This window comes from Oncorhynchus mykiss, chromosome 1, assembly GCF_057628025.1.
Source record: "Oncorhynchus mykiss isolate SJ-2025 chromosome 1, ASM5762802v1, whole genome shotgun sequence".
Lineage (NCBI taxonomy): Eukaryota > Metazoa > Chordata > Actinopteri > Salmoniformes > Salmonidae > Oncorhynchus > Oncorhynchus mykiss.
The window spans coordinates 28,561,210-28,587,415 of record NC_143022.1 but is presented as its reverse complement, the minus strand read 5'-3'; the positions used below and the strand labels follow the sequence as shown (position 1 = coordinate 28,587,415).

Here is a 26,206-nt window from a genome sequence, read left to right as displayed (position 1 = left end):
TTATAACCACTTTACAATGTGAGCTAGAGGCAGTATACAATTTGAAAACATACTCAATTATTTTGAAACCTGAATGTTTTACTTCATGAGGCATGTTTTACCTTGCTTCAAAGTAGCCTATAGGCAAATTCCAACCATGGAAACGGAGAGACATTTCTTATGTAAAGACTTCATAGGCGGCGAGTACGTTTCAAGTTTAGGGAAGCTTACAATTCATCTTGACATTTCTACCGATCTGTGTGCCAGTTATAAGTTCCATATGTGCATTTTCAATAAGCTAGGCTTATTGGCACACTCTCTGCTCAAATTGTGGTCTTCCCAAATAGAGGCCTAATCTTATGATTTGAAAGAATCCACAGCTACAGTGCCTTCAAAGTATTCATACCCCTTGACTTATTCCACATTTAGTTGTATTACAGCCTGAATGAAAAATGTATTAAATATTTCTCACCCATCTACACCAATACTGCATAATGACCAAGGGAAAACCATGTTTTTAGTCATTTGCAAATTTATAAAAAATTAAATGCTGAAATATTTCATTTGCCTAAGCCCCTTTGGTAGCGATTACAGCTGTGAGTCTTTCTGGGTACTTCTGTAAGCGCTTTATACACCTAGATTCTGCAACATTTGTACATTTATCTTCATGTCCTGTCAAATTGGTGGTTGACCATTAAACCAAAACTGTAGCTCGGCCACTCAGGAGCATTCTCTGTCTTCTTGATAACCAACTCCAGTGTAGATTTGGCCTTGTGTTCTAGGTTATTGATTTGAATTTGTCTCCCAGTGTCTGGTAGAAAGCAGACTGAACCAGGTTTTCATATAGGATTTTGCCTATGCTTAGCTCCATTCAGTTTATTTTTTATTCAGAAAAATTCCCCGGTCATGCTGTGGGATGTTTTTTTGGGAGCAGGGACTGGGAGACTAGTCAGGATTGAGGGAAATATGAATGACGCAAAGTACAGATCCTTAATGAGAACCTGCTCCAGAACGCTCAGGACCTCAGACTGGGGCAAAAGTTCACCTTCTAACAGGACAACGACCCTAAGCATACAGCCAAGACAACGCAGGAGTGTCTCCTGAATGTCGTTGAGTGGCCCAGCCAGAGTTTTTATTTTTAATACATTTGCTAACATTTCTAAAAACCTGTTTTTAATTTGTCATTATGGGGTTTTGTGTGTAGATTGAGACTGACAATTGAATCCATTTTAGAATAAGGTTCTAATGTAACAACATTTGGAATTTCCGAATGCACTGTAGATGTAGAGGATAGTTCATGTACACTACCTGTCAAAAGTTTTAGAACACCTACTCATTCAAGGGTTTTTCTTTATTTTTACTATTTTCTACATTGTAGAATAATACTGAACTATGAAATAACACACATGGAATCATGTAGTAACCAAATAAGTGTTAAAAATATCAAAATATGAGATTCTTCAAATAGCCACCCTTTGCATTGACTGCTTTGCACACTTGGCATTCTCTGAACCAGCTTCATGAGGTAGTCACCTGGAATGGATTTCTATTAAAAGTAAATTTGTGGAATTTAGTTCCTCAATGTGTTTGAGCCCATCAGTTGTGTTGTGACAAGGTAGTGGTGGTACACAGAAGATAGCCCTATTTGGTAAAAGACCAGGTCCATATTATGGCAAGGACAGATCAAATAAAATAATCGACAGTCCATCATTACTTTAAGACATGAAGGTCAGTCAATACAGAACATTTCAAGAACTTTGAAAGATTCTTCAAGTGCAGTCGCAAAAACCATCAAGCGCTATGAGGAACTGGCTCTCATGAGGAATGCCACAGGAAAGGAAGATCCAGAGTTACCTCTGCTGCAGAGGATACGTTCATTTGAATTACCAGCCTCAGAAATTGCACCCCAAATAAATGATTCAGAGTTCAAGCAAAACAGACACATCTCAACATCAACTGTTCAGAGGAGACTGCGAATCAGGCCTTCATGCTCAAATTGCTGTAAAGAACCCACTACTAGAGGACAGCAAAAAGAAGAAGAAAATTGTTTGGGCCAAGAAACACGAGCAATGGACATGACGGGTGGAAATTTGTCCTTTGGTCTGGATTCCAAATGGGAGATTTTTGGTTCCAACCGCCGTGTCTTTGTGAGACACGGTGTGGGTGAACGGATGATCTCTGAATGTGTATTTCCCACCGTATAGCATGGTGGAAGAGGTGTTATTGTGTGGGGGTGCTTTGCTGGTGACACTGTCTGATTTTTATTTAGAATTCACACTTAACCATTATGGCTACCACAGCATTCTGCAGCGATACTCCATCTGGTTTGGGCTTAGTCCCACTATCATTTTGTTTTTCAACAGGACAATGACCCAACACACCTCCAGGATTTGTAAGGGCTATTTTACCAAGAATGAGTGATGGAGTGCTGCATGAGATGACCTGGCCTCCACAATCCCCAGACCTCAACCAAATTGAGATGGTTTGGGATGAGTCGGACTGCAGAGACAAGGAAAAGCAGCCAACAAGTGCTCAGCATATGTGGGAACTCCTTCAAGACTGTTGGAAAAGCATTCCAGGTGAAGCTGGTTGAGAGAATGACAAGTGTGTAAAGCTGTCGTTGGCTATTTGAAGAATCTCAAATATAACATGTTTTGATTTGTTTAACACTTTCTTGGTTACTACACGATTCCATACGTGTTATTTCACGGTTTTTATGTCTCCACTATTATTCTACAATGTAGAAAATAGTCAAATAAAGAAAAACCCTTGAATGAGTAGGTGTTCTAGAACTTTTGACCAGTAGGAGGTTTGCGGAAGTAAGATTTATCTGGCCATCAATGGTCGAAGAGCGCTCTCAAATTATTTGGATTTATTAGTAATCAAGTTAGAAAAATGAGCCTGTTTGGCGTTTTCTAATTGATCTGAGCAGCATAATGGACCTGCAATATTGACTTTCTCCACTTCCACTCTGCCTGTCTTTTTAAAATGGATTTATTTCCTCATTCGAAAGAGCTCTGTTTTTAAATGTGTTTTTTTTCAACATTAGTGGAGCTGTAGCGTTAATGGTTGCTCTTAATTTGCTATTAAAGTTATCAACTACATCATCACTAATGGAAGGCAATGGATTATGCACCCAATGCATATAGGGCCAGTACATTTACTGGACCCATTTAGTCAAGTTGTCTGTCACCACATTTCCCTAATGGAAACACTGCTCTGCCAGTATATTCCAAGAAATCATGTGATTTCGGAGCTTTAGCCTGTCAGTGTAGTGCAGTGGCCTGGCTCACTTTCACTCTGACTTTCATCCTTGACTTGGCTCATACAGCTGGTTAGCCTGCATAAGTCAGGCATTGTATCTTCTACACACTGGTTTACAGAAGTAGATTTCAAGATTGTTATGCAATGCACTGGGTTAGTAAAGAATACAAATACAGCTATGGGACTGATAGTAATTGCTTCATGTACCAAATTAGGAGAGATTCTGCCGTAGTCTCAGGGCACAGTTTGAGAGGGAATGTTGTGATTAATTTCTCATGTCTCTCTTACAAGTGACATCAGTAAGGGATCATAACTTTCATCTGGTCAGTCTACGTCTGTTTTGTACACTCTGTTGTCACGAACCGGCTCGAAGTTCGTATCAAAAAGGGAGACAACGTGGAGATAAGGAATAGCAAAATATTATTATTGATGTCACTTGTTAAATCCACTTCAATCGGTGTAGATGAAGGGGAGGAGACTGGTTAAACAAGGATTTTTAAGGCTTGAGATGTGGATTGTGTATGCGTGCCATTCAGGGGGTGAATGGGCAAGACAAAAGATTTGAACGGGGTAGGGTAATAACTGCCAGGCACACCGTGTGTATCAACAATGGCCCACCAGGCCTCCCGGGTGGCGCAGTGGTTAAGGGCGCTGTACTGCAGCGCCAGCTGCGCCACCAGAGACTCTGGGTTCGTGCCCAGGCTCTGTCGTAACCGGCCGCGACCGGGAGGTCCGTGGGGCGACGCACAATTGGCCTAGCGTCGCCCGGGTTAGGGAGGGTTTGGCCGGTAGGGAAATCCTTGTCTCATCGCGCACCAGCGACTCCTGTGGCGGGCTGGGCGCAGTGGTGCGGCTGGCTTCCAGGTTGGATGGCGCTGTGTTAAGAAGCAATGCGGCTTGGTTGGGTTGTGTATCGGAGGACGCATGACTTTCAACCTTCGTCTCTCCCGAGCCCGTACGGGAGTTGTAGCGATGAGACAAGAGAGTAGCTACTAAAAACAATGGGATACCATGAAATTGGGGAGAAAAAGGGGTAAAACAAAACAATAAAAACAACAACAATGGCCCACCACCCATAGAACATCCAGCCAACATGATACAACTGTTGGGAAGCATTGGAGTCAACATGGGCCAGAATCCCTGTGGAACGCTTTCAACACCTTGTCCGTACCCTGACAAATTGAGGCTGTTCTGAGAGCGAAAGGGGATGCAACTCAATATTAGGAAGGTGGATATTCTTAATGTTTTGTACACTGTGTACATACAGACACAATTTATAAATAAATACATATAGGATATGATATTATGCTTCATGTATCAGATGAATACTGAACAAATTATTCACTTCATGATACTGTTGAACACTCACTGTCCAGATATTCCCTTGGTGTGAAACTCTTGCTCATTTAAACACCTCTCTTCCAGATGAGTTTGACGCCTACATCATTGTGTCCTTTGTCAACGCCACCCTGGTTCTGTCTTATTGGAGAGACTGTAGAGGAAGTGACAGACTGGTTTCCTGGGGACCACCCTCTCCTGCTCTCTGCTTGGGGAGGATGCTCTGGTGCAGGTCAGTATAACACCCACTCTACATACGCCTATGAAGGGTCCTGAACATGCTCCTTATGTTCTGGAGGGAATACAATGCTGATGGTGAAAGTGGTATAAAGCTGAAGGGAGATTAAGTGCATGGGAGATGTAATATTGCTGTTGAAGTGATGAGTCTTCATGTCTCTTCTCTGACAGAATGATGGAGAGAGCTTAAACACATCTGACCTCAGCATTATGCACAGACATGGACACCCTGGCCAGGCCCCTTCCCCAGCCCTGTGTAAACTATGAATGTTCTTGTACAGGTGTATCCTGATGGTATTCGTCACATCCGTGCTGATAAGCGTGTGACTGAGTGGAAGACTGAGTGGAAGACTCCAGGGAAGAAGACCATTATTCGCCGTGTAGTCAACCAGAGGCAGGTGGTCATTGCTCTGACCGGAGGAGAGCTGGTTTACTTTGAGATGGACACGGAGAGTAGTGAAACCTCCTCCCCTGGGTGTTTTATTTAGTCACCCAGGTACTGTCTTTTAGTTTGACCCTGTTTTTATCATCTTTTTCAGGATATCCAGAAGAATCTCCTGCTCAGTGAAAAGTTAATATTTCATCGGACTGTAGATGTTTGATAACCTTTCTCCTCTCACTCTCTCCCCCTCCCCAGTCTGGCCAGCTGAATGAGTACACAGAAAGGAAGGAGATGTCCGCTGATGTGGTGTGTATGAGCTTGGCCGGCGTCCCGTCTGGCGAGCAGCACTCCTGTTTCCTGGCTGCGGGGCTGGTCGACAACACAGTCCACATCATCTCTTTGGATTCCTCGGTATGACTCTTCTCAGGCTACAGTATTTCTTTCCCTCTCTCTTTAAAAGCCAAACTCATCCAGAGCTCGGTTGCTCTGCTGCGTTTTCCAATCAATTACAATTTAAGTCAAGTGTTGTGGGGGGGGGGGGTTCCAAAATATTTATTGTTGATTTTGCCCACTTTTGTAGGTGTTTGTACCATCTCTCTAAACTGTATGTAGCCCTAACCCTGCTGTGTTTGTCTGGTGCAGAACTGTCTTCAGCCCCTCAGTATGCAGGCCCTGCCAGCCCAGCCTGAGTCTCTGTGTATAGTGGAGAAGGAAGATGAGCTAGGAGCGAAGGGCACTGTTGGTTTCCTCTTCGCTCCATCTCAACATCGGACTGCAGGTAAGCTATCTGTCCTGTGATGTCTTGAGGCAGGGTTTGAAGAGAGGGATGTTATGTATCTCATGAAGTGATGAGTTTCTCTTGTCTCTTCACTGACTAAATAATAATGGAGAATGTTAAAAAGCCTCTGTCAACATACATACATATATATACATACATACATACATACATACATACACTGTGTGATTGACTGCCTGTTTACTTCTGGCACTGTATTACTTGCGTCTGTGCTCTATTAGAAAACATTCTAGAGGTAACATGCGCACTTGTGACTCATAAAGGGGCCATATCTGTAGCATAGTACATCTCCCCCTCCGGGCTAATGTGATGGGCTGTCACTGTTATGGAAGCCCAACACAGGGATCATTGGCCATTTTCATTGAACTCTTTGGTTTGGTTATATAAAACGGGTACTAGCTGTTTGCTGAAATGGGTGCATGAGGGAAGTTCGTAACGTGGCTCGAGCACTGTCACGAGATGCTAAAATCCCCTATTCTCAAACACAGAGAATAGGCAGATATCCACGGTTATAAACCAAAGACTATAAATATAGCCGACCTATCGCTCTTGTTTCTTTGGCCCAGGTAGAATCAGCTGCTTGAATGCAGAGGGGAGACTGTGTTGTTTCTTTGGCCCAGGTAGAATCAGCTGCTTGAATGCAGAGGGGAGACTGTGTTGTATCTTTGCGTTTCCTTGCTCTGGAAGACTGGGGCGATGTCAACATATTTGAGGTGTTGACAGCTGCATAGGCTATTCTTGTTGAGTGTGGTGACATACTGTTAACATTTTATCCACAACTCTGTCTATCGCCGTTGTAATCTACTAGGAAGTCAAACTGTTCCCAAACTGGAGATTTAAACGATGATGGAGGATCCTCCTGGTTTATCCTCCCCACCGCTGCGCCTCACAAAAGGACAGTTTGAAATGTGCCAGTTAGGATTAGAATTTTGATTACAATTGGCACATAGGCTCTAGCCAGCTATGCCTCAACAGGCATAGCCTACAATGCAGTGTTTATTTATGTATTAATTCAGGTTCACAGTGCGGACTACACCGGGATTCCCATACCGTTATGCACGAATACGTGTACAGTTACATCCTTACTCTCCGACCATTGATCTCCTCTGTGTTGGCCATGTCTAGCCACTCCTGGCTGAGCTACTCTTACCAGTCCCGCTGACGCCCCTGTCCTATGAGACTCTGGAGTACGCCTCAGGCTTTGCCTCTGAACAGTGTCCTGAGGGCATTGTGGCCATCTCCACCAACACCCTGAGGTAGACAGACACACCCTTGCACTCATACTCACTAAAAACCTCAATTCCATTTGTATTCATCCATAATGAGGATGTCTTCATTGGCAAGATTTGAAGAAAGGGAAGTTATGCTGTTGAAATTAGTCTTCATGTCCCTTCTGACAAACCAATGGAGAGAGCGTAAACATCTCTGATCTCAGCATTTACGGAGATCACATCTCGTTTTGTCATTCCCCCTGAAGCATAGTAATTCTCAATTATAGCACTGATATTTAACTTATATGTCCCATTACTTTTTCTCAAGTTATTCATGTTCCCGTTAATGCCTTTAATATCTTGTTATACTGCCTTTGTCTCCCTCTTAGGATTCTGGCCTTGGAGAAGCTGGGTGCTGTTTTCAACCAGGTGGCCTTCCCCCTGCAGTACACACCTCCAAGTTTGTCATCCACCCAGAGACCAACAACTTGATCCTCATAGAGACGGATCACAATGCCTACACAGAGGCCACCAAGGCCCAGGGTAAGCAGAGGCAGAGGTATGGTTCTGACCAACAGGGTTTTATGGACTGAGAGGGTGGGAACAGGGTGACTGACTGAGGCTACATGTTGTACACCCAGGCTTTGTAGCTTGTGTAGGCTGATATTATGGAAGTGGTGTTATAAGATACGTAGGGCTGGCACAATTACTGTGTAACCAACAGTTATGGATGAAGACTGTAAAATAACCGTTTTTGTGTGTTTGAGTCCTGTTTCTGCTGTAACATGGACTACAGTAACGTGGACTCTACAACGTGATGAAACTTTGTTGCGCCTTACTGAAACAAGCAAGGTCTTGTAGCAAACAAGTATTTGGTTGCCTAGACCACGCCCCCATGCCTGCAGCATATGCAGTCAAGAGCAGAGTAGAGGAGAAAATGCGCCTTTAAACAAAATATACAGTACCTGTCAAAAGTTTGGACACATCTCCTCTTTCAAGGGTTTTTCTCTATTTTTTTTACTATTTTCTACATTGTAGAATAATAGTAAAAACATCAAAGCACCATCACACCACCTTCATGCGTCACGGTGGGAACCACACATGCGGAGATCATCCGTTCAGCTACTCTGCATCTCACAAAGACATGACGGTTGGAACCAAAAATCTCCCATTTGGATTTCTACCAGTCTAATGTTCATTCCTTGTGTTTCTTGGCCCAAGCAAGTCTCTTCTTCTTATTGGTGTCCTTTAGTAGTGGTTTCTTTGCAGCAATTCGACCATGAAGGCCTGATTCAACCAGTCTCCTCTGAAGTCTGTTTTGCTTGAACTCTGAAGCATTTATTTTGGCTGCAATTTCTGAGGCTAGTAACTCCAATGAACTCTTCCTTTCCTGTGGCGGTCCTCATGAGAGTCAGTTTCATCAAAGCGCTTGACGGTTTTTGCGACTGCACCTGAAGTAACTTTCAAAGTTCTTGAAATGTTCCATATTGACTGACCATGACTTAAAGTAATGATGGACTGTCGTTCTCTTTGCTTATTTGAGCTGTTCTTGCCATAATATGGACATGTTTTTTACCAAATAGGGCTATCTTCTGTATACCACCCCTACCTTGTCACAACACAACTGATTGTCTTAAATGCATTAAGAAGGTAAGAAATTCCACAAATTAACTTTTAATAAGGCACACCTGTTATTTGAAATGCATTCCAGGTGACTACTTCCATGAAGCTGGTTGAGAGTGACAAGTGTGCAAAGTTGTCATCAAGGCAAAGTGTGGCTACAAATATAAAATATATATTTTGATTTGTTTAATACTTTTTTGGGGTTACTACATGATTCCATATGTGTAATTTCATAGTTTCGATGTCTTCACTATTATTCTACAATTTAGAAAATAGTCCTAAATAAATAACCCTTGAATGAGTAGGTGTCCAAACTTTTTGACTGGTGCTGTATATATTTTTTGTTTAATTTTGGGGTTATTACGGTGACTTTAGAAATTTGACTAACCAGTAAACCGTCATTCAAAATTCCATGGCCGTCACAGCCGTAAAGATACGCCAAACTTCAATAGAAATCATTCGTAAATATTTTTTATAGCGCTTTAATAAAACCCAGAGGCTTAGTTCAGGGCAGGGTTTGAGAATAGGGATGTTCTGTTGAAGTGACGGGTCTTCAGGTCTCTGACAGAATAATAATGGAGAGAGTTTAATGACAAGTCTGATCACAGCATATATACAATGTACAATGATATTGACATGGGGAATTAGACTTTCAAATACTTTTCTTACACTTGTGTGGCTCGCACCCCCTCCCTACTTTCTCTCTGTAACTGACATCACTTCTGTGTTGTGATCCCCTCTACTGGAGATGGTTGAGGCAGCAGGTGAGGATGAGAGGGAGCTGGCAGCAGAGATGGCCGCTGCTTTCCTCAACGAGAACCAGCCAGAGGCCATCTTTGGGGCACCCAAGGCTGGGTCAGGCCAGTGGGCCTCTCTGGTGTGTCTTGTCAACCCCATCCAGGGCTACACTCTGGACCTGGTCCAATTGGAACAGAACGAGGCTGCCTTCAGGTGAGGACCGAGGAGAGGATAGATGGAAAAGGGCTACTAGGGCAATGTAATTAATGGCTATGCTGGTTTCAGCTATTCTCAGTGTAATTGCAGTGTATTTGTACTATAGATGGTGAAACGAGGAATCAGAACTGTCATTCAGTGCAGGGTTTGAGAGGGATGTCATGCTGTTGTAATGAGTCCTCATGTCTCTTCTCAGACTAAATATTAATGGAGATAGTTTAAACACCTCTGATCACTGCATTATACACGGAGGCCACAGACATTGACATAGGGAATCAGACTGATGGGAAATACTTTGGTTATACATGCTGATCTGTCTGTTCTGTCCCTGCAGTGTGACTGTGTCGGTTTGCCAGTGGAGGTGATGACTGGTGGGGGTGGCCCGGGGACATGATCCTTAACCCCCGCTCTGTGGGAGGCGGTTTCATCTATACCTATCGGCTGGGAGGGGGAGGGGACAAGCTGGAGTTTATGCACAAGGTGAGTGACAGAAGATATGACTAATCCAGTGGTTTCTGGCTCTGGCTGGTTGACCACAGCTGTGCACAGGAATTCTCCAGCTGTTCTTTCAGAAAGGTCATAATTGTGCTGAGAGAGTCAGAGTACTATCATACTTGCCACCACCCCCTCCCCTTTACCGAACTCCCAGAGGGACAATGGTTACTTTGTTGAACCCTTTTCCAGTCATATCAGTATTCTACACTTTATTAATAGAATCAGAAACTTGAAGCTTTCACATATGACCCTTTCTTTTAAAGATTGTTTAATTCACATGTCAATGACAGATAAACACTGTTGTTGAGATGGTAAATTAATAGGGATATGCATCTTTCCCTTTCAAGACTATTGGATATATGGGCTTCGATACAATATAAGAATAATGTTTTAGTTTGAAACAATTTGGTGCGATACGAGAGATTTGTTGCGTAAACACGTTCATTTTCCATTCTAAATTGAAATCTGCTGCTGATGGAGCTCATTAGCTGTGTGTAAGTGATGTATGTCTATGGTGTATGTACTATGTAGGCACCTTAGCTGAGCCATAAAGGAGACTAGGCCACTTCAGATTAGGGGGGGGGGGGGTTGCCTCCCACTTTGGTTCTGAAATCACCATCATCCGCTAACTAACTTGTGCTAGTAATGTATCAATATTTATCGTTTACAAATTAGCTATGGCATAAGCCCTGTTCGGGTGGGACTAGTATTACTAAAGAACGTATGTGTGTGAGAGAGATACACACTACCATTCAAAAGTTTGGGGTCACTTAGAAATGTCCTTGGTTTTGAAAGAAACACTTTTGTCCATTTTTAAAATGACATCAAATTGATCAGAAATAGTGTAGACATTGTTAATGTTGTAAATTACTATTGTAGCTGGAAACGGCTGCTTTTTAATGGGATATCTACATAGGTGTACAGAGGCCCATTATCAGCAACCATCACTCCTGTGTTCCAATGGCACGTTGTGTTAGCTAATCCAAGTTCATCATTTTAAAAGGCTAATTGATAATTAGAAAACCCTTTTGCAATTGTTAGAACAGCTGAAAACTGTTGTTCTGATTAGAGAAGCAATAAAACTGTCCGCCTTTCGACTAGTTGAGTACCTGGAGTATAACATTTATGGGTTCGATTACAGGCTCAAAATGGCCAGGAACACAGACCTTTCTTTTGAAACTCGTCGGTCTGTACTTGTTCTGAGAAATGAATGCTAATCCATGTGAGAAATGGCCAAGGAACTGAAGGTCTCCTACAACGCTGTGTACTTCATTAAATAATACCCGCAAAACACCAGTCTCAACTCAACAGTGAAGAGGCGACTCCGGGATGCTGGCCTTCCAGGCAGAGTTGAAAAGAAAAAGCCATATCTTAGACTGGCCAATTAAAAATAAAATATTAAGATGGGGAAAAAAGAACAGACACTGGACAGAGGAAGTCCATCCCGGAGTTGCCTCTTCACTGTTGACGTTGAGACTGGTGTTTTGCGGGTACTATTTAATGAAGCTGCCAGTTGAGGACTTGTGAGGAGTCTGGTTCTCAGACTAGACACACTAATGTACTTGTCCTCTTGATCAGTTGTGCACTGGGGCCTCCCACTTTTTTGTTAGTAGCGACGCTACTACTGTGTAACTCCGGTAGGGTAACATCTGAAAAATAGTGCACTTGTTAGTGTGTACTAGTGCTCGACCAGTCGGCGAAAGCCAACATCAACCACGACAGAGAACGGTTGATTGTCAAAGGCAATGAATTCCATTATCTTCGCGTTAATGGATTTCACCTTAGTCGTCTCGCTGAAATGTTCTTATTCTTTCAAATAACTGCTAAACTTGTTGACTGCTCAATCCACACAGCAGACATTGTGTGGTAGGTTAGAAAAGCTGTGTTGCACTTGTAGCGCTACATTTTACGTGGCGTCATTACGCCTACGTTATACACGTATGCACGTCAGCTTGACATCGGTTTTGCACATCGGCGTTAAACTAGACATCGGGCTCATGTAGGCATTTTTAGCTAATATCGTCCGATATCGTGCATCCCCTAATATGAGCACAACTTTGGATTTCACCCCATCTCAAAATCGAATGGTTTTGACCGTTAGGTAGTTTTTATGGAGTGATCTTCTCCTTTCGCTTTGGCCATGCAGTGCTCCTCACAAAAGTGATTGCTGTCCTCGTTATGAAATTATGAGCTTTATCCTGTATATCTAAAAATGACTATATACACTGATTTGGCAAAACTACCAAAAGTATTGCTAATAGTGAAACTAAACCATCCAAATAAAATACAATGCTCAAAAAAATAAAGGGAACACTTAAACAACACAATGTAACTCCAAGTCAATCACACTTCTGTGAAATCAAACTGTCCACTTAGGAATAAACAATGACAATACATTTCACATGCTGTTCTGCAAATGGAATAGACAACAGGTGGAAATTATAGGAAATTAGCAAGACACCCACAATAAAGGAGTGGTTCTGCAGGTGAAAACCACAGACCACTTCTCAGTTCCTATGCTTCCTGGCTGATGTTTTGGTAACTTTTGAATGCTGGCGGTGCTTTCACTCTAGTGGTAGCATGAGACGGAGTCTACAACCCACACAAGTGGCTCAGGTAGTGCAACTCATCCAGGATGGCACATCAATGCGAGCTGTGGCAAGAAGGTTTGCTGTGTCTGTCAGCGTAGTGTCCAGAGCATGGAGGCACTACCAGGAGACAGGCCAGTTCATCAGGAGACGTGGAGGAGGCCGTAGGAGGGCAACAACCCAGCAGCAGGACCGCTACCTCCGCCCTTTGTGCAAGGAGAGGCAGGAGGAGCACTGCCAGAGCCCTGAAAAATGACCTTCAGCAGGCCACAAATGTGCATGTGTCTGCTCAAACGGTCAGAAACAGACTCCATGAGGGTGGTATGAGGGCCCGACGTCCACAGGTGGGGGTTGTGCTTACAGCCCAAGATTGGCAAATTCGCCACTGGCGCCCTGTGCTCTTCACAGATGAAAGCAGGTTCACACTGAGCACGTGACAGACGTGACAGAGTCTGGAGACGCCGTGGAGAACGTTCTGCTGCCTGCAACATCCTCCAGCATGACCGGTTTGGCGGTGGGTCAGTCATGGTGTGGGGTGGCATTTCTTTGGGGGGCCGCACAGCCCTCCATGTGCTCGCCAGAGGTAGCCTGACTGCCATTAGGTACCGAGATGAGATCCTCAGACCCCTTGTGAGACTATATGCTGGTGCGGTTGGCCCTGGGTTCCTCCTAATGCAAAACAATGCTAGACCTCATGTGGCTGGAGTGTGTCAGCAGTTCCTGCAAGAGGAAGGCATTGATGCTATGGACTGGCCCGCCCGTTCCCCAGACCTGAATCCAATTGAGCACATCTGGGACATCATGTCTCGCTCTATCCACCAACGCCACGTTGCACCACACACTGTCCAGGAGTTGGCGGATGCTTTAGTCCAGGTCTGGGAGGAGATCCCTCAGGAGACCATCCGCCACCTCATTAGGAGCATGCCCAGGCGTTGTAGGGAGGTCATACAGGCACCTGGAGGCCACACACACTACTGAGCCTCATTTTGACTTGTTTTAAGGACATTACATCAAAGTTGGATCAGCCTGTAGTGTGGTTTTCCACTTTAATTTTGTGTGACTCCAAATCCAGACTGGGTTGATACATTTGATTTCCATTGAACATTTTTGTGATTTTGTTGTCAGCACATTCCCTTTATTTTTTTGAGCAGTGTATATTAAGCCCCATTCAGCAGGTACAGCAAGAAGTGAGTTGTCTCTGGTAGCTTACTTTTGCATTTGAATTCAGAAGGTGCCGTGCAGATGTTGCAGATCAGGAACAGATCGCCTACCTTGCGTTGGTCAGTGGGCCGGCCGGCTGCGGGGCTAAGTTGGATTAGGCTAATGATATTGCCTGAGGTTGTTCGGCAAGCAAAATTACTTGTAGATCAATAACAAAATGAGGTATTTTCGGAAGTTATAAAGATTGTAATATGAGCTAAAACTAACTTGTGAACCGGCAAGCCGTAACGTTTGAATACATTTTCTGACCGACGCATGCTACGTTTGGATCAGTTTGGGGTCTGTATGCTACGTTTGGATCGGTTTGGGGTCTGTATGCTACGTTTGGATCGGTTTGGGGTCTGTATGCTACGTTTGGATCGGTTTGGGGTCTGTATGCTACGTTTGGATCGGTTTGGGGTCTGTATTCTACGTTTGGATCGGTTTGGGGTCTGTATGCTACGTTTGGATCGGTTTGGGGTCTGCATGCTACGTTTGGATCGGTTTGGGGTCTGCATGCTACGTTTGGATCGGTTTGGGGTCTGTATGCTACGTTTGGATCGGTTTGGGGTCTGTATGCTACGTTTGGATCGGTTTGGGGTCTGTATGCTACGTTTGGATCGGTTTGGGGTCTGCATGCTACGTTTGGATCGGTTTGGGGTCTGTATGCTACGTTTGGATCGGTTTGGGGTTTGCATGCTACGTTTGGATCGGTTTGGGGTTTGCATGCTACGTTTGGATCGGTTTGGGGTCTGCATGCTACGTTTGGATCGGTTTGGGGTCTGTATGTGGACACCCCTTACAATTAGTTGATTCAGCTATTTCAGTCACACCTGTTGCTGACAGGTGTATAAAGTCAAGCACCCAGCCATGTAATCTCCATAGACAAACACTGGTAGTAGAATGGCCCCTACTTAAGAGCTCAGTGACTTTCAAAGTGGCACCGTCATAAGAGGCCACCTTTCCAACAAGTCAGTTTGTCAAGTTTCTGCCCTGATCAATTTTAGGTGCTGTTCTTGTGACGAAGAACCGTCTAGGAGCAACAACGGCTGTGCCGCGAAGTGGTAATCCATTCAAGTTAATAGAATGGGATTGCGGAGTGCTGTAGTGCGTACAAGTTCTATCCTCGGTTACAACACTCAATACTGAGTTCCAAACTGCCTCTGGAAGAAATATCAACACAAGGACTGTTCTTCTGGAGCTTAATGAAATGGGTTTCCATGGCCGAGCAGCCGCACACAAGCCTAAGATCACCATGCGCAATGACAAGCGTCGGCTGGAGTGATAGATAGCTCGCCACCATTGGACTCTGGCGCAGTGGAAATGCGTTCTCTGGAGTGATGAATCACGCTTCAACATTTGGGAGTCCGATGGACGAATCTGGTTTTGGTGGATGCCAGGAGAATGCTACCTGCCCGAATGCATAGTGCCAACTGTAAAGTTTGGTGGAGGAGGGATAATGGTCTGGAGCTGGTTTTTCATGGTTCGGACTAGGCCCCTTACTTCCAGTGAAGGGAAATATTTACGCTACAGCATACATTCTATACGATCCTGTGCTTCCAACTTCGTGGCAACAGTTTGGAAGGCCCGACCTTACTAATGCCCCTGTGGCTGATTGGAAGCAAATCCACGTAGCAATGTTCCAATATCTAGTGGAAAGCCTTCCCAGATGAGTGGAGGCTGTTATGGCAGCAAAGGGGGGGACCAACACCATATTAATGCCCATGATTTTGGAATGAGATGTTTGACAAGCAGGTGTCCATATCCTTTTGGCTATGTAGTGGATCTTGAACATTTATAACAGGGACTGATACGTATTGGTGAGTTGTTACATCCCTGTAAATGAATGCTGTTTTGATTGTCAGACTCCAGGTGAGGACATTTCTCTGGCCATCGCTCCGTTCCAGGGCCGTGTGCTGGTGGGCGTTGGCAAACTGCTACGCATCTACGACCTGGGCAAGAAGAAGCTGCTGCACATGTGTGAGAACAAGGTGAGACGGGGAGACTGTCTCTTTTTCACACACACACACACACACACACCTCAGTCCTGAGTTCTTCACATCCAGTGTTGGCCTAGTTAAAAGTTAGATGCAAAAAAAAAGGGTGTGTGTGTATATATAGGGGGAGGGAGAGAGGGACTCTACTGTTTTGATTTTATCCCTGGTATGTTTTTGGTTTCTCACTCAATTACCAATAGATCCTGAAGTTTGCTATTCTTACATGTTACAATGTTGACACAGAGGAAGTGTCTGCTGGGAAGACTAACCTAAATACTAACTTTAGGTTAAGGTCTCATAGTAATCAAGGTAACCACTTGAATTATTAGTGATTGGGAAGATGATTGCTTTGTAAGAATCTCCTTTCAAAAGCAAGGATAAAAGGCCACCGCCTCATGCATTGTACCAGAGGACATTTTACCACGGTCAACCTCTTAGGTTCCACACCTTTCAAATAAAATCCATATGGCAGTAGGAGGTCAGTTGATGACTGATATTTAGTTGTTTAATGAAGTCATCTGTCTCGTTTCCAGCATGTCCCCAACCTGGTGACTGGCATCCACACCATCTGTCAGCGGGTCATAGTGACTGACGTACAGGAGAGTCTGTTCTGGGTGCGCTACAAGCGTAGCGAGAACCGGATGATCCTCTTTGCCGATGACACCCATCCTCGCTGGGTAACCACCGCCTGCCTGCTGGAGTACGACACCATGGCTTCAGCCGACAAGTTTGGCAACATCAGCATTGTATGTGTTCACTCTTTATTGTTCTTTTCTGACAATGATGTTGGGTGTTATACTGTTGTCTACCTTTTCTGTAGACGCCTCACATTAACAGTTTGATCCAATTGATATTTCAATGATGCCACAAACATATTGAAGGCTTTTATTGCTGGAGATGTTAGTACTTACACTTTGTACCACCTTAGGTGTGTTTGCCCCCCAACTCCAGTGATGATGAGGACCCAACTGGGAACAAGGCGTTGTGGGATAGGGGTCTGCTGAACGGAGCCTCTCAGAAGGTATAGTCTTTCTGCTCCCCTGTCACAGCATCAGCTCTGTAAAGACAGGAGCTCAGGGGAACTTTGCTTCTGTCTAAGGACTCTTTCTGTTTTTCTCTCTGGATCAGAGTTTGTCTTGGTGGTGTTGGGTTTGCCTCATCCCAGACCCGGCCTATAACAGACCTGCTGTCCAGGCCAAATCGCTGTTTAACATGCTGTTTAACATACTGTTTTCCATTTGGCTGGTACTCAGTGGGAAATTCCCTCCACTTTGACTTATTGTGGGCAAGTGGTAAAAAGGGTGCATGTAAGCGGTGTTTTGTGGGTGGGGAGTGTGAAGTGAGTTAGAATGTTTATGTAATGACCCTGTACCATGTCTCTTGTTCTGTGTCAGGCTGAAGTGATCGTGAGCTACCACATCGGGAAGACTGCTGTCACTGCAGAAGACCACACGGATTCCCGGCAGCTTAGAGTCTGGTCTACACAACAGTCTGTCGGCGTCCTGGTGCCCTTCACTTCCCACGAGGTACTTCACACACATTCATTAAAGACCTAGAGTACACCATCTGTATAGAAAACTGTCTTCATTGGCAGGACTTGAAAACAGGGGAGTTGTATTCATAGAATAAGGAATTGGAATACTAGTATGTACATGAACCTTCTTATGATGGGATCTAGGTCAGGGAGTTGGTCAACCATGGTTTGTGAGTGTTGTGATAAGATATTGTCTAAAATAATTAATTTGTTGAATTTATTTCTCTAGCCAGACAGTTTGAGGAATGTTTCCATACATTTTTCTAATTAACTGCCAACACATTCCATTCAAACAATAAATTTAATCCACAGCCGTACACTGGCTGAAATCAGTTGATGATAAGACTTCGACAAGTTGTAATGCAACAAGTACTGATATTGTACCATATAATGGTACCCACAGCTTTCCAAGAAAACAACACTTTTGACATTTGTAGTTTGTTTACATATATTTTAGAGGCTATTTGTATACATTTGTATAAAACCTTTATAAACTGTATTTATAATTATAACAATATTTTAGGTTGACAATTCTATTACACAATTTATGTTATCACATGCATTTTTATTTTCCTTTTAAGTAAAATCAGGTTTTATGCCTCTACTGCCATTAATTCCTATTAGAGTGGTTTGGATTTGTCCCTGACTAATATGGCTGCCATTTTCATCCCATTCTGGAACTTTGAAGGTTGACATCGCCCCTCTAGTAATTTAATAGGCTATGTTGTTGAAGTGATGTCATGTCTCTTTTCTGACAAACCAATGAAGAGAGCGTAAACATCTCTGATCTCAGCATATACACAGATCATCCCTCATCTTTTTCTCATTCCTTCCTGAACCATTTGACTTAATATAATGTATGTCAATGTTTTGATGGCACTTAATAATCTATGGTGTGCCTCTTATCTGTCCTCAGGATCATGACTTCTAACTGCAAACTTATTTAAGATGACTTAATATTTCCATAGGATAATGGGACAAAGAAAGCCACACATTATACTCCCTGCTACTAATTCCTCAGCATGTAAATGGAATGTTTACAGAGGACACCACTATGTTTACAAATGGAGTCTTGTTCCAAATCCACTGGGTGAAATGTTATGCCAAGAACCAACTGTTGTGTGTGTGTGTGGGGGGTGGGGGGGGGGGGGGAGCGCTTTCCAAGTCCAGTATATTTGGCAAGATCATTAGACATGCTGTGAATTAAGTCTGTTGAACATGATAGCAGAAATAAATCAGAAGCCTTGTTCGTTGGACATCCAGACAGTCTGCCTACTGTATCTGATCTTCTTCCTCTGTCCTGTCTATCTGTGTCTGCAGAATGTAACAGACGGAGATCTGTGTGAGCAGTTCAACTCCATGGACCCCCACAAGCAGAAGAGTTGCTGAAGAGCTGGACCGTACACCACCTGAGGTCTCAAAGAAACTGGAGGACATCTGCACACACTATGCCTTCTAGAACCCTCGTGTTCTGTACATGCACAAATACACTCACACATACAAACTGTAATTTACAACACCTGATATGTTGAGACTGACACCTGTTCCGCTGTGTAACATGAAGAGGTGGGAGGTGAACACATTTTTCGAAGTCTTCATCTGTAGCTGCTTTGATTTGTCCTCTAGGCCCTGATTTGTTTGTTAGGCCTATAAATACTATAATACTAATAATAATCTATGGTGAATATTTACCCTGTGGTTTTCACTCATAGGATGCCATTTAAACCTAGCTGGATTCTTTTGAATTTATCATGTGTATATCATCAGTGCTATAGACGCATACAGGAGCATTTTTGGGGTTTTAATGCGTGTGACGCATGGCCTAGTAAACACTTTGATATAATTAGGTCAAATGTTTTTGCATTGTGTGTTTGTTGAAACAATCCATTTTGAGTCTTTGCTGTAATTGAGTGCCACAAATGAAAAGGACTTTTTCTTTTTGATGTCAATTTTAATCCTAAAAAGATTTTGGATTCTCAAACAGCTCTTTTTTTTATGGGCTTAAAAGGTATATTCCTTGCTGGACAAATTGTCCACATCTATTGTACAAGATTACAGGATTGTGTACAATAGCAAGTAATACAGCTGGATGGTGAACCTTTTTCCCCTTAATAGTCCTGTGAACTTCAAACAACAGCCACAATCACCACACTAGATGAGACACCATTCCATATTAGTCATGGGAAAATGGGAGCAGGCTATTTTGTAAATGAAATACTGCCATGTCTGTGTCACTATAGCTATGTTTCCATTAACTAGCCCAGTGTTTAAAAAAAAATGTATTCTGTTTTTTTTTAGAAAGTTTGCATTTAAAAAAATGTGACAATTGCCTGCTAGGGTGTTTCCATTTAACTATCTTGTCCATAAAAACAGCTGGTCGTAATGTCACACACAAAAAAAAATACTTTCACAACCTACAGTAGCTAGATTTCCATCCAATTGGCAAGATTTTTGTGAATATTTTAAAATCCTCCCAAAAAATGTGCAGTTTCCCACCAAAGATGTTTCCATCAAATTGACATTGCAGATAAAAGCCTGTGCGTGATGACATGGTGTACAAAAAAATTCCTTTGCGATTAAATTCCCATGTCCCGAAAAAAACAACATTTTAATGGGATTCTTTGTTTGCGTTATATAGCGAGTGTGCCCACTCTGGTCTATCTGAATGCATGGAACAGCCTTAATTTCTCAGAACAATAGACTGACGAGTTTCAGGTCTCTGTTTCTGGCCATTTTGAGCCTGTAATTGAACCCACAATTGCTGATGCTCCAGATACTCAGCTAGTCTAAAGAAGGCCAGTTTTATTGCTTCTTTAATCAGGACAACTGTTTTTGGCTGTGCTAACATAATTGCAAAAGGGTTTTCTAATGATCAATTAGCCTTTTAAAATACACTTGGATTAGCTAACACAATGTGCAATTGCAACACAGGAGTGATGGTTGCTGATTTGGTAGAATAATCCTTTAATTCATTGCCACTTACTCAGCTGGGCCAGGGGCGCTTTAATTAGGTCAGGTGGAAAAGTGTCAGACAGATCTCAACTCCGTAAAAGGAGGAAATTGCCATCGCCTGATCTCGCTGCTCTCTCTTCCTTAACTCCGTCTGATCCAGAAGTTCTGTGCGTCCATGAATCCACAGACTACTCAGTAAATATACCACTTTATGGTTAAAGGAATTCCTGCCTCTGTTTACCTTCACTGTCAGTCATCCTACCTGTCCAGCTACCCACACAGATTCCACTAATCTTTCACTGATAATGGGCCTCTGAATGCCTATGTAGATATTCCATTAAAAATCAGCCGTTTCCAGCTAGAATAGTCATTTACAACATTAACAATGTCTACACTGTGTTTCTGATCAATTGTATGTTACTTTAATTGACAAATGGTGCTTTTCTTTCAAAAACAAGGACATTTCTAAGTGACCCCAAACTTTTGAGTGTGTGTGTGTATATATATGTAACTGACCCCAAAGTTTTGAACAGTAGTGTAAATACTGTAGGCAGCAGCCTCTAATGCAGGGGTTGGCAAACTTTTTGGTTTGAGGGCCACATCGGGATTTTGTAATTCATGAGGGCCCAATTTTTTGGGAGGGCAAATAGTTTGTTAAAATCAATTTGCAGGGATGATACATTGGTGTGGCTGGCTTCCGAGTTAAGCGGGCATTGTGTTTAGAAGCACTGCGGCTTGGCTGGGTCGTGTTTCGGAGGACACACGGCTCTCGAGCGTTACAGTGCCTTGCGAAAGTATTCGGCCCCATTGAACTTTGCGACCTTTTGCCACATTTCAGGCTTCAAACATAAAGATATAAAACTGTATTTTTTTGTGAAGAATCAACAACAAGTGGGACACAATCATGAAGTGGAACGACATTTATTGGATATTTCAAACTTTTTTTAACAAATCAAAAACTGAAATATTGGGCGTGCAAAATTATTCAGCCCCCTTAAGTTAATACTTTGTAGCACCACCTTTTGCTGCGATTACAGCTGTAAGTCGTTTGGGGTATGTCTATCAGTTTTGCACATCGAGAGACTGACATTTTTTCCCATTCCTCCTTGCAAAACAGCTCGAGCTCGGTGAGGTTGGATGGAGAGCATTTGTGAACAGCAGTTTTCAGTTCTTTCCACAGATTCTCGATTGGATTCAGGTCTGGACTTTGACTTGGCCATTCTAACACCTGGATATGTTTATTTTTGAACCATTCCATTGTAGATTTTGCTTTATGTTTTGGATCATTGTCTTGTTGGAAGACAAATCTCCGTCCCAGTCTCAGGTCTTTTGCAGACTCCATCAGGTTTTCTTCCAGAATGGTCCTGTATTTGGCTCCATCCATCTTCCCATCAATTTTAACCATCTTCCCTGTCCCTGCTGAAGAAAAGCAGGCCCAAACCATGATGCTGCCACCACCATGTTTGACAGTGGGGATGGTGTGTTCAGGGTGATGAGCTGTGTTGCTTTTACGCCAAACATAACGTTTTGCATTGTTGCCAAAAAGTTACATTTTGGTTTCATCTGACCAGAGCACCTTCTTCCACGTTTGGTGTGTCTCCCAGGTGGCTTGTGGCAAACTTTAAACAACACTTTTTATGGATATCTTTAAGAAATGGCTTTCTTCTTGCCACTCTTCCATAAAGGCCAAATTTGTGCAATATAAGACTGATTGTTGTCCTATGGACAGAGTCTCCCACCTCAACTGTAGATCTCTGCAGTTCATCCAGAGTGATCATGGGCCTCTTGGCTGCATCTCTGATCAGTCTTCTCCTTGTATGAGCTGAAAGTTTAGAGGGACGGCCAGGTCTTGGTAGATTTGCAGTGGTCTGATACTCCTTCCATTTCAATATTATCGCTTGCACAGTGCTCCTTGGGATGTTTAAAGCTCGGGAAATATTTTTGTATCCAAATCCGGCTTTAAACTTCTTCACAACAGTATCTCGGACCTGCCTGGTGTGTTCCTTGTTCTTCATGATGCTCTCTGCGCTTTTAACGGACCTCTGAGACTATCACAGTGCAGGTGCATTTATACGGAGACTTGATTACACACAGGTGGATTGTATTTATCATCATTAGTCATTTAGGTCAACATTGGATCATTCAAAGATCCTCACTGAACTTCTGGAGAGAGTTTGCTGCACTGAAAGTAAAGGGGCTGAATAATTTTACACACCCAATTTTTCAGTTTTTGATTTGTTAAAAAAAGTTTGAAATATCCAATAAATGTCGTTCCACTTCATGATTGTGTCCCACTTGTTGTTGATTCTTCACAAAAAAATACAGTTTTATATATTTGTTTGAAGCCTGAAATGTGGCAAAAGGTCGCAAAGTTCAAGGGGGCCGAATACTTTCGCAAGGCACTGCACCTCTGCCGAGTCCGTACGGGAGTTGCAGCGATGGGACAAGACAAAAAAATGTCTCGCGGGCTGGATTGAAGTGCCCGGTGGGCTGGATATGGCCGTACTTTGCCCCCCCTTGCTCTATTGTGCTAGTGATGGCTATTTAACAGTCTGATGGCCTTGATATAGAAGCTGTTTTTCAGTCTCTCAGTCCCAGCTTTGATGTACATGTACTGACCTGGCATTGTGGATGATAGAGGGATGAACAGGCAGTGGCTCAGGTGGTTGTTGTCCTTGATCTTTTTGGCCTTCCTGTGACATTGGATGCTGTGGGTGTCCTGGAGGGCTTGTCGTTTGTCCCCAGTGATGCGTTTGGTCTTGTGGTTGAGGGCGGTGCAGTTGCCGTACCAGGCGGTGATACAGCCCGACAGGATGCTCTCATTTGTGCATTTGTAAAACTTTGACTGTTTTAGGTGCAAAATTTCTTCAGCCTCGTGAGGTTGAAGAGGCGCTGTCTTCACCACACTGTCTGTGTGGGTGAACCATTTCAGTTTGTCAGGGATGTGTACGCTGAGGAACTTGAAGCTTTCCACCTTCTCCACTGCAGTCCCGTCAATGTGGATAGGGGGGTGCTCCCTTTGATGTTTCCTGAAGTCCACGATCATCTCTTTTTGTTGACGTTGAGTGAGAGGTTATATTCTTGGCACCACACTCCGAGCCCTCACCTCCTCCCTGTAGGCTGTCTGGTCATTGTTGGTAATCAAGCCTACTACTGTCTGCAAACTCGATGATTGAGTTTAGACGTGCGTGGCCACGCAGTCATGGGTGAACAGGGAGTACAGAAGGGGGCTGAGCACGAGCCCCAGTATTTTTTATTTATTTTACCTTTCATTTAACTAGGCAAGTCAGTTAAGAACAAATTCTTATTTTCAATGACGGCCTAGGAACAGTGGGTTAACTACCTGTTCAGGGGCAGAACGACAGATTTGTACCGTGTCAGCTTGGGGGTTTGAACTTGCAACCTTCCGGTTACTAGTCCAACGCTTTAACCACTAGGCTAACCTTTAAAATGTTTTTTTTTTTTTTTTAAATACAATCTACACACTATATCCCATAGTGACAAAGCAAAAACAGTTTTTTATACATTTTTGCAAAAGTATAAAAAAATCTGTACTTTGTTGAGGCCCCTTAGGCAGCGATTACAGCCTTGATTCTTGGGTATGACGTTACAAGATGGACACACTTTTGTATTTGGGAAGTTTCTCCCATTCTTCTCTGCAGATCCTCTCAAGCTCTGTCAGGTTGGATGGGGAGCGTAACTGTACAGCTGTTTTCAGGTCTCTCCAGAGATGTTCAAGTCCGGGCTCTGGCTGGGCCATTCACGGACTTTCAGAGACTTGTCCCAAAGCCACTCCTGCGTTGTCCTGGCTGTGTGCTTATGGTTGTTGTCCTGTTGGAAGATGAACCTTCGCCCCAGTCTGAGGTCCTGAGCGCTCCGGAGCAGGTTTTCATGAAGGATCTCTGTATTTTGCTCCGTTTGTCTTTTCCTCTGACTAGTCTCCCTGCCGCTAAAAAACAAAAAAACAAATCTTATTTCTGATGTTCTGAAAGTTCTTTGGGTGCCTTTTGGCAAACTCCAAGCGGGCTGTCTTTGTGCCTTTTACTGAGGAGTGGCTTCAGTCTGGCCACTCTACCATAACGGTCAGATTGGTGGAGTGCTGCAGAGATGGTTGTCCTTCTGGAAGGTTCTCCCAACTCCACAGAGGAACTCTGGAGCTCTGTCAGAGTGACCATCGGATTCTTGGTCACCTCCCTGACCAAAGCCCTTCTCCCCCGATTGCTCAGTTTGGCTGGGCGGCCACCTCTAGGAAGAGTCTTAGTTGTTCCAAACTTCTTCCATATAAGAATGATGGAGCCCACTGTCTTCTTGGGGACTTTCAATGCTGCAGAAATGTTTTTGTACCCTTCCCCAGATCTGTGCCATGTCAATGTGTACTCTCAAGATTAGGTTAAAACATAATTTCTGCTGGCCAGGGAAAGAGTTCCCAAATATGCACAAATGCAAGCATTTTTTTGCATAAAAAGTTGTACTTGGTAAACTGTCTCAGACATTTCTTCAGTTCAATAGGTTGTGTCTTCTTATTTACTTCAATGTGTTCTAAAGTAAATTCAAACATCCTGATGTAACTGCAAGCAATAATTCAAACATTAGAAGACTAACTACTGAGCACCAGGGTCGTTCCACTTAGACCCTGTCCCTATTTTGAGGGTGTAAGGATGTTGAGGATGGACATTTCCATCACTGGAGAGTCATTGGTCTCCATCTTCTGGGACTTCCCCCCCTGATGTCAGTTTGTCTGGACTAGCAGATGATGTAAAGATAATGTCTCTTGGCCCGCTGCCTGAAATCTCAAATGAGGGTGCATCTCAATTGTCTAAAGGGGCTTCCTCTCCTTGATCTTCATTGATCGTGATGTGAAAACATAAAATAAAACAATATTATGTATCAGAGGTGTTTACTTTCACCAGCATGTTTTCACACAGAGCAAATGATGGGAAGGAAACAAGGGGGTGATGATGCTACCCACTCCTACTAGTGTGATGACATTTATTAAATTCTTATTATGCCTAGACTTTGATCTTACAGCTAGCTAACTAATGGATTATAATAATGAATGGACTTGGGTCAGAGGGCAAATTAATTTCAGCCAATACCTGAATATTCCTTAAACTGGAACATTCAGCTGTAGAAATTGTACTAAAAACCAACTAACCACTCCTGAAGCCATTGAGATACTGTATTATTTGCCAGATCTTGTCATTCCTGCCCACCTCACTACCATGGGATAAAGGCCAAAGAATCCATAATGATCCACATGTGGGATAATTTGGTACCCTAACTGTACCATTTATTTCTGTAGTCGTCTGTTAGTGGGGCAAATTACATTGTTTTTAATGTTACTCCTTAATCACTCTGGTAAAATATTTTTTTGTGTACTTTTAACACAGCTGAGATTTACTTCGAAGTGCAAAGTGTAGCAATACAGATAACATCAGTTATTGATACAGACATGGTGGCATAGCAGGAAGATTGGAATGCTGTGAACCAAGAGGTAGTGAGATGAAATCCCAGTTGAAGACATGTTGAATACGAATTACTTTATAAATGAACATGCACAATGTAATCATGTACAGTCGTGGCCAAAAGTTTCCAAAATGAAACAAATATACATTTTCAAAGTCTGCTGCCTCAGTTTGTATGATGGCAATTTGCA

The 26,206-nt window shown here is 43.2% G+C and overlaps 1 pseudogene across 1 annotated transcript in view; it reads left to right on the top strand.

Moving 5' to 3' along the window:
• LOC110532124 (splicing factor 3B subunit 3-like) overlaps window positions 1-18,987 on the top strand; it is a 36,690-nt pseudogene extending 17,703 nt beyond the window's left edge. The window contains exons 7-19 of the transcript XR_016483271.1: window positions 4,669-4,813; window positions 5,100-5,295; window positions 5,391-5,611; window positions 5,843-5,978; window positions 7,013-7,252; window positions 7,597-7,768; window positions 9,574-9,778; window positions 10,114-10,264; window positions 15,933-16,058; window positions 16,598-16,810; window positions 16,993-17,085; window positions 17,459-17,590; window positions 18,919-18,987. The product of XR_016483271.1 is annotated as a splicing factor 3B subunit 3-like (transcript). The remainder of the gene's footprint in view (window positions 1-4,668; window positions 4,814-5,099; window positions 5,296-5,390; window positions 5,612-5,842; window positions 5,979-7,012; window positions 7,253-7,596; window positions 7,769-9,573; window positions 9,779-10,113; window positions 10,265-15,932; window positions 16,059-16,597; window positions 16,811-16,992; window positions 17,086-17,458; window positions 17,591-18,918) is intronic.
• The last annotated feature ends 7,219 nt before the right edge of the window (window positions 18,988-26,206 follow it).